Source organism: Physeter macrocephalus, chromosome 11 (assembly GCF_002837175.3).
Source record: "Physeter macrocephalus isolate SW-GA chromosome 11, ASM283717v5, whole genome shotgun sequence".
NCBI classification, from domain to species: Eukaryota; Metazoa; Chordata; class Mammalia; order Artiodactyla; family Physeteridae; genus Physeter; species Physeter macrocephalus.
In genome coordinates, this window is record NC_041224.1 from 4781625 (window position 1) to 4795706 (window position 14082).

The window sequence follows — 14082 nt, forward strand, 5'->3', positions numbered from 1 at the left end:
AGGAAGAAATAGAAACTATAAACAAACCAATCCCAAGCACTGAAATTGAGACTGTGATTATAAATATTCCAACAAACAAAAGCCCAGTACCAGATGGCTTCACAGGCAAATTCTATCAAACATTTAGAGAAGAGTTAACACCTATCCTTCTCAAACTCTTCCAAAATAGAGCAGAGAGAGGAACTCTCCCAAACTTATTCTATGAGACCACCATCTCCCTGATACCCAAACCAGAAAAAGATGTCACAAAGAAAGAAAACTACAGGCCAATATCACTGATTAACATAGATGGAAAAATCCACACCAAAATACTAGCAAACAGAAATCAACAGCGCATTAAAAGGATCATACACCAAGATCAAGTGGGGTTTATCCCAGGATGCAAGGCTTCTTCAATACATGCAAATCAATGTGATACATCATATTAAAAAACTGAAGGATAAAAACCATATGGTCATCTCAATAGATGCAGAAAATGCTTTCGACAATATTAAACAGCAATTTATGATAAAAAACCTCCAGAAAGGAGGCATAGACGGAACTTTCCTCAACATAATAAAGGCCATATATGACAAAACCACAGCCAACATCGTTCTCAATGGTGAAAAAGTGAAACCATTTCCACCAAGATCAGGAACAAGACAAGGCTGCCCACTCTCACCACTATTATTCAACACATTTTTGCAATTTTTAGCTACAGCAATCAGAGAAGAAAAAGAAATAAAAGGATTTCAAATCGGAAAAGAAGAAGATAAGCTCTCACTCTTTGCAGATGACATGATACTATACATAGAGAATCCTAAAGATGCTACCAGAAACCTACTAATCAATGAATCTGGTAAGGTTGCAGGATACAAAATTAATGTACAGATATCTCTTTCATTCCTATACACTAGATATGAAAAATCTGAAAGAGAAATTAAGGAAACACTCCCATTTACCACTGCAATAAAAAGAATAAAATACCTAGGAATAAACCTACCTAAGGAGACAAAAGACGTTTACTCAACAAACTGTAAGACACTGATGAAAGAAATCGAAGATGACACAAACAGATAGAGAGATATACCATTGGATTGGAAGAATCAACATTGTGAAAATGACTATACTACCCAAACCAATCTACAGATTCAATGCAATCTCTATCAAACTACCAATGGCATTTTTCAGAGAACTGGAACAAAAAATTTCACAATTTGTAGGGAAACAAAAAACACCCCGAACAGCCAAAGCAATCTTGAGAAGAAAAACAGAGCTGGAGGAATCAGGCTCCCTGACTTCAGAAAATACTACAAACCTACAGTAGTCAAGAGAGTATGGTACTGGCACAAAAACAGAAATATAGATCAATGGAACAGGAGAGAAAGCCCAAAGATAAACCCAGACACATATGGTCACCTTATTTTTGATAAAGGAGGCAAGAACATACAATGGAGAAGTCACAGCCTCTTCAATAAGTGGTGCTGGGAAAACTGGACATCTACAGGTAAAAGAATGAAATTAGAAGACTCACGAACACCATACACAAAAATAAACTCAAAATGGATTAAAGACCTAAATATAAGCCCAGGTACTATAAAACTCTTAGAGGAAAACATAGGCAGAACACTCTATGACATCAATCACAGCAAGATCCTTTTTGACCCACCTCCTAGAGAAATGGAAATAAAAACAAAAATAAACAAATGAGACCTAATGAGACTTAAAAGCTTTTACACAGCAAAGAAAAACGTAAACAAAATGAAAAGGCAACCCTCAGAATGGGAGAAAATATTTGCCAACGAACCAACTGACAAAGGATTAATCTCCAAACTTTACAAGCAGCCCATGCATATCAAGATCAAAAAAACAAACAACCCAATCCATAAATGGGCAGAAGACCTAAATAAACATTTTTCCAAAGAAGATATACAGATTGCCAACAAACACATGAAAGAATGCTCAACATTACTGATCATTAGAGAAATGCAAATCAAAATTACAATGAGGTATCACAACACACAGGTAAGAATGGCCATCATCAAAAAAATCTAGAAACAATAAATGCTGCAGAGGTGTGGAGAAAAGGGAACCCTCTTGCACCATTGGTGGGAGTGTAAATTCATACAGCCACTATCGAGAACAGTATGGAGGTTCCTTAAAAACCTAAAAGTAGAACTACCATTTGACACAGCAATCCCACTACTTGGGCATATACCTGGAGAAAACCATAATTCAAAAAGAGTCATGTTCCATAATGTTCATTGCAGCTCTATTTGCAATAGCCAGGACATGGAAGCAATCTAAGTGTCCATCAACTGATGAATGGATAAAGATGTTGCACATCTTCAATATAGAATGGAATATTACTCAGCCATGAAAAGAAATGAAATTGAGTTATTTGTAGTGAGGTGGATGGACCTAGAGTCTGTCATACAGAGTGAAGTAAGTCAGAAAGAGAAAAACAAATACTGTATGCTAACACATATATATGGAATCTAAAAAAAAAAGGAAAAAAAATGGTTGGGAAGAACCTAGGGGCAGGACAGAAATAAAGACGCAGACATAGTGAATGGACTTGAGGACATGGGGAAGAGGAAGGGTAAGCTGGGACGAAGTGAGAGAGTGGCATGTACTTATATATACTACCAAATGTAAAATAAATAGCTAGTAGGAAACAGCTGCATAGTACAGGGAGATCAGCTCAGTGCTTTGTGACCACTTAGAGGGGTGGGATAGGAAGGGTGGGAAGGAGACACAAGAGGGAGGAGATATGGGGAAATATGTATATGTAGAGCTTGTTCACTTTGTTATAAAGCAGAAACTAACACACCATTGTAAAGCAATTATAGTCCAATAAAGATGATAAAAATAAATAAATAAACAAATAATTTATGCCCCCCTAAATTAAATCTTTTAAAAAAAAATTAAATAAAAACGAGCACTCAATAACAAGGTAACTCTAAACCAAAGTATTTTCAGTACTATAGTAAATGTAAATGGATTAATATCTCCTATTAAAGTGTAATTTTTTATATTATGTGCAACTAAATTTTCTTCACAATATACAGGTAAAATAAAAGAATTACATTAGAAAGGAGAAAACATTCCATGTATTTAAAAACAGTAAAACAATAAGCATATAATATTATGCTTATAATAAGCATATAATAAGCATATATAATATCATATAATATATAAGCATATATAAGCATATAATATCATGCTTAAAATAAGCATATAATAAGCATCTTAGATAAAGTAGTCTTTAAGTTCAGAACAATTTGTCATTATTGTAATTAGCATTATTACCCCAATTTCTTAAAAATATTTCAATACTTTTTCCATTTGAAAAAATATTTTAATATTTTTTTCTTCATTCTTTTGTGGTCTAATACATGGTAAGTATTTAAGTGCTAACATAACCTAAAAATATATGTTGGTTTTTTACAGCCAAACAAAACTGAATCAAGAAGAAATAGATAACTTGAACATACTGATCACTAAAAGCAAAACAGAATCTGTAATTTTAAAAAACTCCCTACTAACAAAAGTCCAGTATCAGATGGTTTCACAGGCAAATTTTACCAAATATACAAAGCAGAACTTACACTGATTCTTCTCAAACTCTTTGAAAAGATTGAAGAGTAAGGCATACTTCCAAAGACATTCTATGAAGCCACCATCACCCTGATATCAAAAACAGATGGGGGGGGGACTTCCCTGGGGGCACAGTGGTTAAGAATCCATCTGCCAATGCAGGGGACACAAGTTCGAGCCCTGGTCTGGGAATATCCCACATGCCACAGAGCAACTAAGCCTGTGCGCCACAACTACAGAGCCTGCACTCTACAGCTCACAAGCCACAACTACTGAGCCTGATAGCCACAACTGCTGAAGCCCACACACCTAGAACCCATGCTCTGCAACAAAAGAAGCCCCTGCAATGAACAGCCTGCACACCACAATGAAGAGTAGCCCACGCTCGCCACAACTAGAGAGAGCCCGTGCACAGCAACAAATACCCAATGCATCCAAAAATAAAGAAAGAAATTTAATAAAAGAAACAAACACCCTACTCATAATAGCAGTCATAATCAACCTATCACACTCCGGCCAATGGACTATCACCAAATTATTCAACCCAACAGCATCCATGCTAATAACAACAGCCCTAGCCATCAAACTAGGACTATCACCATTCCACTTCTGAGTACCCGAAGTCACACAAGGCATCCCCTTAGCCACAGGCCTAATCCTACTTACATGACAAAAACTTGCACCCCTATCCATTCTCTACCAAATTTCACCATCAATTAACATAAATCTAATACTAACCATATCCCTACTCTCCATCCTAGTTGGAGGTTGAGGAGGACTAAACCAGACACAACTCCGAAAAATCATAGCCTACTCATCAATCGCCCACATAGGATGAATAACAACCATCCTACTCTACAACCCAACCATAACTTTGCTAAACCTACTAATTTACATCACAATAACTTTCACTATATTTATACTATTTATCCAAAACTCAACCACCACTACATTATCTTTGTCCCAGATATGAAACAAAACACCCATTACCACAACCCTCACCATGCTTACCCTACTTTCTATAGGAGGACTCCCACCACTTTCAGGATTTATACCCAAATGAAAAATCATCCAAGAATTAACAAAAAAACGAAGCCCTTATTATACCAACCTTCATAGCCGTCACAGCATTACTCAACCTCTACTTCTACATACGCCTCACCTACTCAACAGCATTAACCCTATTCCCCTCCATAAACAACATAAAAATAAAATGACAATTTCACTCCACGAAACGGACAACCCTCCTACCAACAGCAATCGTAATGTCAACAATACTCCTACCCCTTACACCAATACTCTCCATTTTACTATAGGGGTTTAGGTTACACCCAGACCAAGAGCCTTCAAAGCCCTAAGCAAGTATCATTCACTTAACTCCTGCTCAATAAGGACTGCAAGACTATATCTTACATCAATTGAATGAAAATCAAACACTTTAATTAAGCTAAATCCTCACTAGATTGGAGGGATACACTTCCCACGAATTTTTAGTTAACAGCTAAATACCCTAATCAAGTGGCTTCAATCTACTTCTCCCGCCGCGGGGGGGAAAAAAGGCGGGAGAAGCCCCGGCAGGATTGAAGCTGCTTCTTTGAATTTGCAATTCAATATGATTACTCACTACAGGACTTGGCAAAAAGAGGATTCAACCTCTGTCTTTAGATTTACAGTCTAATACCTACTCGGCCATTTTACCTATGTTCATAAACCGCTGACTATTCTCAACTAATCACAAGGACATTGGCACTGTATACCTGCTATTCGGTGCCTGGGCGGGAATGGTGGGTACTGGCCTGAGCCTGCTAATCCGCGCTGAATTAGGCCAACCTGGCACACTAATTGGAGATGACCAGGTCTACAACGTATTAGTAACAGCCCACACTTCCGTGATAATCTTCTTCATAGTCATGCCCATCATAATTGGTGGCTTCGGAAACTGACTAGTCCCCTTAATAATTGGAGCACCTGACATAGCCTTCCCCCGTATAAATAACATAAGCTTCTGGCTACTTCCTCCTTCATTCCTACTACTAATAGCGTCCTCAATAGTCGAAGCCGGCGCAGGCACAGGCTGAACTGTTTACCCTCCTCTGGCTGGAAACCTAGCACACGCAGGAGCATCAGTTGACCTTACCATCTTTTCCCTACACTTAGCCGGTGTCTCCTCAATCCTTGGGGCCATCAACTTTATTACAACCATTATCAAGATAAAACCACCCGCTATAACCCAATACCAAACACCCCTCTTCGTATGATCTATCCTAGTTACAGCAGTATTGTTTCTCTTATCCCTACCGGTCCTAGCAGCCGGAATTACCATACTATTAACTGACCGAAACCTAAACACAACCTTCTTCGATCCGGCAGGGGGAGGAGACCCTATTTTATACCAACACTTGTTCTGATTCTTTGGCCACCCTGAAGTGTATATTCTAATTTTACCTGGTTTCGGAATAATTTCCCACATTGTAACTTACTACTCCAGGAAAAAAGAACCCTTCGGGTATATGGGAATAGTCTGGGCTATAATCTCTATCGGGTTCTTAGGCTTTATTGTATGGGCCCATCATATATTCACAGTAGGCATGGACGTTGATACACGAGCATACTTCACATCTGCAACCATAATTATTGCTATCCCAACAGGAGTAAAAGTCTTCAGCTGACTAGCAACGCTTCACGGAGGCAACATTAAATGATCTCCTGCCTTGATATGAGCCTTAGGTTTCATCTTTCTCTTCACAGTGGGTGGCCTAACTGGTATCGTCCTAGCCAACTCTTCACTAGACATTGTCCTCCACGACACGTACTATGTAGTCGCCCTTTTCCACTATGTACTTTCAATAGGAGCTGTCTTTGCCATCATAGGAGGATTCGTTCACTGATTCCCACTATTCTCAGGATATACACTCAACCCAACATGAGCAAAAATCCACTTCCTCATCATATTTGTAGGCGTAAACCTAACATTCTTCCCACAGCACTTCCTAGGCCTATCCGGTATGCCTCGACGATACTCTGATTACCCAGATGCCTACACGACATGAAATACAGTCTCATCAATAGGCTCATTCATCTCACTAACAGCGGTCATACTAATAATCTTCATCATCTGAGAAGCCTTCACATCCAAACGAGAAGTAATAACAGTAGATCTCACCTCCACAAACCTCGAATGATTAAACGGGTGTCCGCCACCATACCACACATTCGAAGAACCAGTATATATCAACCCAAAATGATCAAGAAAGGAGGGAATCGAACCCTCTCCAATTGGTTTCAAGCCAATATCATAACCTCTATGTCTTTCTTTATGAACGAGATATTAGTAAAACCTTACATAACTTTGTCAGAGTTAAATTACAAGTGAAAACCCTGTATATCTCCATGGCATATCCCCTCCAACTAGGCTTCCAAGATGCAACATCACCTATCATAGAGGAACTTCTACACTTTCATGACCACACACTAATGATTGTCTTCCTAATTAGCTCTTTAGTCCTCTACATCATCACCTTAATACTGACAACCAAGCTAACACATATCAATACAATAGATGCCCAAGAAGTAGAAACCATTTGAACTATCCTTCCCGCTATCATTCTAATTCTAATTGCCCTACCATCCCTATGGATCCTCTACATAATAGACGAAATTAACAACCCCTCCCTTACTGTAAAAACAATAGGCCACCAATGATACTGAAGCTACGAATACACCAACTACGAAGACCTAACCTTCGACTCTTACATAATCCCAAATTCAGACTTAAAACCAGGAGAGCTACGACTGTTAGAAGTAGATAACCGAATAGTCTTACCCATAGAAATAACAATCTGAATATTGGTCTCCTCCGAGGACGTCCTACACTCATGAGCCGTACCCTCCTTGGGTCTAAAAACAGACGCAATTCCTGGACGCCTAAACCAAACAACCTTAATATCAACACGACCAGGCTTATTCTATGGACAGTGTTCAGAAATCTGCGGCTCAAACCACAGCTTTATACCAATCGTCCTCGAACTAGTACCCCTAGAGAATTTTGAAAAATGATCCATCTCTATACTGTAACCTCATCAAGAAGCTAAACCAGCGTTAACCTTTTAAGTTAAAGATTGAGAGCCAAATCTCCCCTTGATGGCATGCCACAACTAGACACATCAACATGATTTCTTACCATCCTATCCATATTCCTGACCCTTTTCATACTTCTCCAATTAAAAATCTCAAAGCACCTTCACTCCCCCAGCCCTGAATTAACACCCACGAAAACAGGAAAACAACAAACCCCTTGAAACACTACCTGAACCAAAATCTATTTACCTCTTTTACAGTCCCAGTAATGCTAGGCGTCCCCATCATCACCCTAATCATCATATTCCCGACTATCTTATTCCCAACACCAACCCGGCTAATTGACAATCGCACCATTTCTATCCAACAATGATTAACCAAACTTACATCAAAACAATTAATAAACACACATAACCCCAAAGGACAAACCTGATCCCTGATACTCATCTCACTTATCCTATTTATCGCCTCCACCAATCTCCTCGGAATATTACCCCACTCATTTACACCTACTATACAACTCTCAATAAACATAGGGATGGCCATTCCCCTATGAGCCGGCACTGTTATTACAGGCTTCCGTAACAAGACAAAAGCATCCTTAGCCCACTTCTTACCTCAAGGTACACCCGCCTTTCTTATTCCCATATTAGTAATTATCGAAACTATCAGCCTATTCATCCAACCAGTAGCGCTAGCCGTACGATTAACTGCTAACATTACAGCAGGTCACCTATTAATGCACCTAATCGGAATAACTACCCTCACATTAACAAGCACCAGCCTATTTACAGCTCTCATCACATTCACTATTCTCACCCTACTAACCATCCTTGAATTCGCTGTCGCTTTGATCCAAGCCTATGTATTTACCCTCCTAGTAAGCCTATATTTGCATGATAACACATAATGACCCACCAAACTCACTCCTACCACATAGTAAATCCAAGCCCTTGACCCCTCACAGGACCTCTCTCAGCACTTCTCATAACATCGGGCCTAATCATATGATTCCACTTCAACTCAGCCATCCTACTAACTTTAAGCCTCCTAACAAACGCCCTGACAATATACCAATGGTGACGAGACATTATTCGAGAAAGCACCTTCCAAGGCCACCATACACCAACCGTCCAAAAGGGACTCCGATATGGAATAGTCCTATTTATCTTGTCAGAAGTTCTATTTTTCACGCTTTTTCTGAGCCTTTTACCACTCAAGCCTCGCCCCTACCCCCGAGCTAGGCGGGTGCTGACCACCAACAGGCATCCATCCCCTAAACCCCTTCAAGGTCCCACTCCTCAACACCTCCGTGTTACTAGCCTCTGACGTATCCATCACCTGAGCCCACCACAGTCTCATACAAGGAAACCGCAAGCACATACTTCAAGCCCTCTTCATCACGATTGCACTTGGCCTTTACTTTACCTTACTACAAGCATCAGAATATTATGAAGCCCCATTTACGATCTCAGACGGAATCTATGGTTCCACCTTCTTTGTAGCCACAGGTTTCCACGGACTGCACGTTATCATTGGATCTACTTTCCTTATTGTCTGCTTTCTGCGCCAAATAAAATTCCACTTCACATCAAATCACCACTTCGGCTTCGAAGCCGCAGCCTGATACTGACACTTCGTAGACGTCGTATGACTATTTCTCTACGTATCAATCTATTGATGAGGTTCATAGTCCTTTTAGTATCAACAAGTACAACTGACTTCCAATCAGTTAGTTTCGGTAAACTCCGAAAAAGAACAATAAATCTTCTACTGACACTGCTGACAAACACAACACTAGCCCTGCTATTAGTACTTATTGCCTTTGACTCCCCCAACTAAATACATATGCCGAAAAAACAAGCCCCTACGAATGCGGCTTTGACCCCATAGAATCCGCCCGCCTACCCTTCTCCATAAAATTCTTCCTAGTCGCAATCACCTTCCTTCTCTTCGACCTAGAAATCGCCCTCCTACTTCCTCTTCCCTGAGCAATCCAAACAAACGACCTAAAAACAATACTTACCATAGCCCTACTCCTAATCTCCCTGCTAGCAGCCAGCCTAGCCTACGAATGAACCCAAGAGGGCTTAGAATGAGCCGAATATGGTATTTAGTTTAAAACAAAACAAGTGATTTCGACTCACTGGACTGTGATCAGACTCACAAATACCAAGTGTCCCTAGTCCACATGAACATCATAATAGCCTTCACCATATCCCTCGTAGGCCTACTAATGTATCGATCCCACCTAATATCCGCACTACTCTGTCTAGAAGGCATAATACTATCACTATTCATTTTTACAGCCCTCACAGTCCTAAATTCGCACTTCACCTTAGCCAGCATAGTCCCAATCATCCTCCTAGTTTTTGCAGCCTGCAAAGCATCCATCGGACTAGCCCTGCTAGTCATAATTTCCAACACATACGGCACCGACTATGTTCAAAGCCTCAACCTCCTCCGATGCTAAAATTTATTATTCCCACTATCATACTAATACCACTAACCTGATTATCGAAAAACAACTTAATCTGAGTCAATTCCACAGCCCACAGCCTGCTAATCAGCTTTACAAGCCTACTCTTCCTTAACCAACTCAACGACAACAGTCTCAACTACTCCTTAACATTCTTCTCCGACTCCCTTTCCACACCACTTCTAATCCTAACCATATGACTCCGCCCACTAATATTAATAGCAAGCCAATCGCACCTTCTCAAAGAACCACTTACCTGAAAATAACTCTACATCACAATACTAATTATACTACAAACATTCCTCATCATGACATTCACCGCTACAGAACTAATCTGAAAAAAACTCTACATCACAATACTAATTATACTACAAACATTCCTCATCATAACATTCACCGCTACAGAACTAATCCTATTCTACATCATATTCGAAGTTACACTAGTCCCAACCCTTATTGTTATTACCCGCTGAGGCAACCAAACAGAACGACTTAATGCAGGACTCTATTTCCTCTTCTATACACTGCTCGGATCCCTCCCCTTATTAGTAGCACTAACATACCTACAAAACACAACAGGAACCCTAAACTTTCTCCTACTGCAATACTGAACCCAACCCCTATCGGCCTCCTGATCCAACACCTTCATATGATTAGCCTGCATGATAGCTTTTATAGTAAAAATACCCCTCTACGGATTACACCTATGACTACCCAAAGCACATGTAGAAGTCCCTATCGCAGGTTCCATAGTCCTTGCAGCTGTGCTATTAAAACTTGGTGGCTATGGCATGCTACGAATTACACCCATACTCAACCCACTGACAGAGCACATAGCCTACCCCTTCCTCATGCTCTCACTATGGGGGATAATTATAACCAGCTCCATCTGTCTACGCCAGACAGACCTAAAATCACTCATCGCATACTCCTCAGTCAGCCACATAGCACTCGTTATCACAGCCATTCTTATCCAAACCCCCTGGAGCTACATAGGGGCTACCGCCTTAATAATCGCCCACGGTCTCACATCCTCCATGTTATTCTGCCTAGCAAACTCAAACTACGAACGAATTCATAGCCGAACTATAATTTTAGCTCGAGGCCTACAAATCTTCCTCCCACTAATAGCAACCTGATGACTATTAGCAAGCCTAACAAACCTCGCCCTACCCCCCACAATCAACCTAATCGGAGAACTACTCGTAGTCATATCAACATTCTCATGATCAAACTTCACCATCATTCTAATAGGAACAAACATCGTGATCACCGCCCTGTACTCCCTATACATACTAATCACCACACAGCATGGCAAACACACACATCACATCAACAACCTCACCCCATTCTTCACACGAGAACACACCTTAATAGCTCTACATATCATCCCCCTTCTACTCCTATCACTAAACCCCAAGATCATTCTAGGTCCCCTCTACTGTAAATATAGTTTAAAAAAGACACTAGCTTGTGAAGCTAGTAACAGAAGACCAAGACTTCTTATTTACCGAAAAAGTACTGCAAGAACTGCTAACTCATGCCCCCATACCTAACAATATGCCTTTTTCAAGCTTTTAAAGGATAGTAGTTATCCATTGGCCTTAGGAGCCAAAAAATTGGTGCAACTCCAAATAAAAGTAATAAATCTATTTGCTTCCTTCACTCTACTCACACTACTGATCTTAATTACCCCAATCGTCACATCCGACACAGACCTCTACAAAAGCAACAAGTATCAAACCTATGTAAAAAACATCGTTCTCTGCGCTTTCATCACCAGCCTAATCCCAATAACGATATACCTTCACACAAACCAAGAAGCATTTATTTCAAACTGACACTGAATTACTATCCAAACCCTCAAACTAACACTCAGTTTCAAGATAGACTACTTTTCACTCATGTTTATGCCCGTAGCACTATTCATCACATGGTCCATCATAGAATTCGCAATATGATATATGCACTCCGACCCCCACATCAACCAATTCTTTAAATACTTACTCCTCTTCCTTATCACCATACTAATTCTTGTTACCGCCAACAATCTCTTCCAGCTCTTCATCGGATGAGAGGGGGTAGGAATTACGTCTTTCCTACTTATCGGCTGATGATTCGGACGAACAGATGCAAACACAGCTGCCCTCCAAGCAATCCTATATAACCGTATCGGGGATATCGGATTTCTTGCATCAATAGCATGATTCCTCTCCAACATAAATACATGGGATCTACAACAAATCGTTGCACTCAACCAAGGCTCCCCAAACCTCCCCCTCATGGGACTAGTACTAGCCGCAGCTGGGAAATCAGCTCAATTTGGACTCCACCCCTGACTCCCCTCAGCAATAGAAGGCCCCACCCCGTTTCAGCCTTACTCCATTCGAGCACAATAGTTGTAGCAGGTATTTTCTTACTTATCCGCTTCCACCCTCTAATAAAAAACAATAAACTCACCCAGACAATAGCCCTATCCTTAGGCGCCCTCACCACCCTATTTACAGCCATCTGCGCTCTCACCCAAAACGACATCAAAAAAATCATCGCTTTCTCCACCTCCAGTCAACTAGGCCTAATAATAGTAACGATCGGCCTCAACCAACCTTATCTAGCATTCCTACATATCTGCACACACGCCTTCTTCAAAGCTATGCTATTCCTGTGTTCCGGCTCCATTATCCACAACTTAAATAACGAACAAGATATTCGAAAAATAGGAGGACTGTTCAAAGCCCTCCCTTTCACTACAACCGCCCTCATCATTGGCTGCCTCGCACTAACAGGAATACCATTTCTCACCGGATTTTACTCCAAAGATCCCATCATTGAAGCCGCCACTTCGTCTTATACCAACGCCTGAGCCCTGCTACTAACACTAACCGCTACCTCCCTCACAGCTCTTTACAGCACTCGCATCAACTTCTTCACACTACTAGGACAACCCCGATTCCCTCCCTACGTTACTATTGATGAAAACAACCCCTCACTAATTAACCCTATCAAACGCCTACTAATCGGAAGTGTCTTCGCCGGCTTCACTCTATCCAACAGCATTCCCCCCATAACCACTCCCCTAATAACTATACCCCTACACCTAAAACTAACCGCTCTTACAATGACAACCCTAGGCTTCATCACTGCATTTGAAATCAACCTCAACACACAAAACCTAAAATACAACCTCCCCTCAAACCCCACCAAATTCTCCATCCTACTAGGATACTTCCCCACAATCATACATCGCCTACCCCCCAACCTAAACCTGACAATAAGCCAAAAACTAGCCACCTCTTTACTAGATATAACATGACTAGAAACCATCCTACCAAAAACCACAGCCCTCATCCAACTGAAAGCCTCCACACTGACCTCAAACCAACAGAGCCTCATCAAACTATACTTTTTATCCCTCCTCATTACTATTATCCTCTCCACACTCCTATTTAATTACCCCGAGTAATTTCCATAATAGCCACAACACCAATAAACAACGACCAACCCGTAACAACCACCAACCAGACACCATAACTATACAGCGCAGCAACACCTACTGCCTCCCCACCAAAAAATCCAAAATCCCCTGTATCATAAACCACCCAATCCCCCAACCCACTAAACTCAAACACAGCCTCTACCTCCCCACCCTTTAATACATATACCACTACCAAAAACTCCACCACTAACCCTAAAAGGAATCCCCCCAACACAACCTTATTAGAAACCCAAACTTCAGGGTACTGCTCGGTAGCCATAGCCGTAGTATAACCAAACACAACCAACATTCCCCCTAAATAAATTAAAAATACCATTAGACCCAAAAACGAACCACCAAAACTTAAAACAATCTCACACCCCGCACCGCCACCCACAATTAACCCTAAACCCCCATAAATAGGTGAAGGCTTTGAGGAAACCCCCACAAAACTAATTACAAACATAACACT

At 40.8% G+C, this 14082-nt stretch overlaps 2 pseudogenes; both read left to right on the top strand.

Moving 5' to 3' along the window:
- The first annotated feature begins 6969 nt into the window (after nucleotides 1–6969).
- LOC129392502 (cytochrome c oxidase subunit 2-like) lies at nucleotides 6970–7635 on the top strand (annotated as a pseudogene).
- Nucleotides 7636–11273: 3638 nt separating this feature from the next.
- Nucleotides 11274–13598, top strand: LOC129392590 (NADH-ubiquinone oxidoreductase chain 5-like; annotated as a pseudogene).
- The last annotated feature ends 484 nt before the right edge of the window (nucleotides 13599–14082 follow it).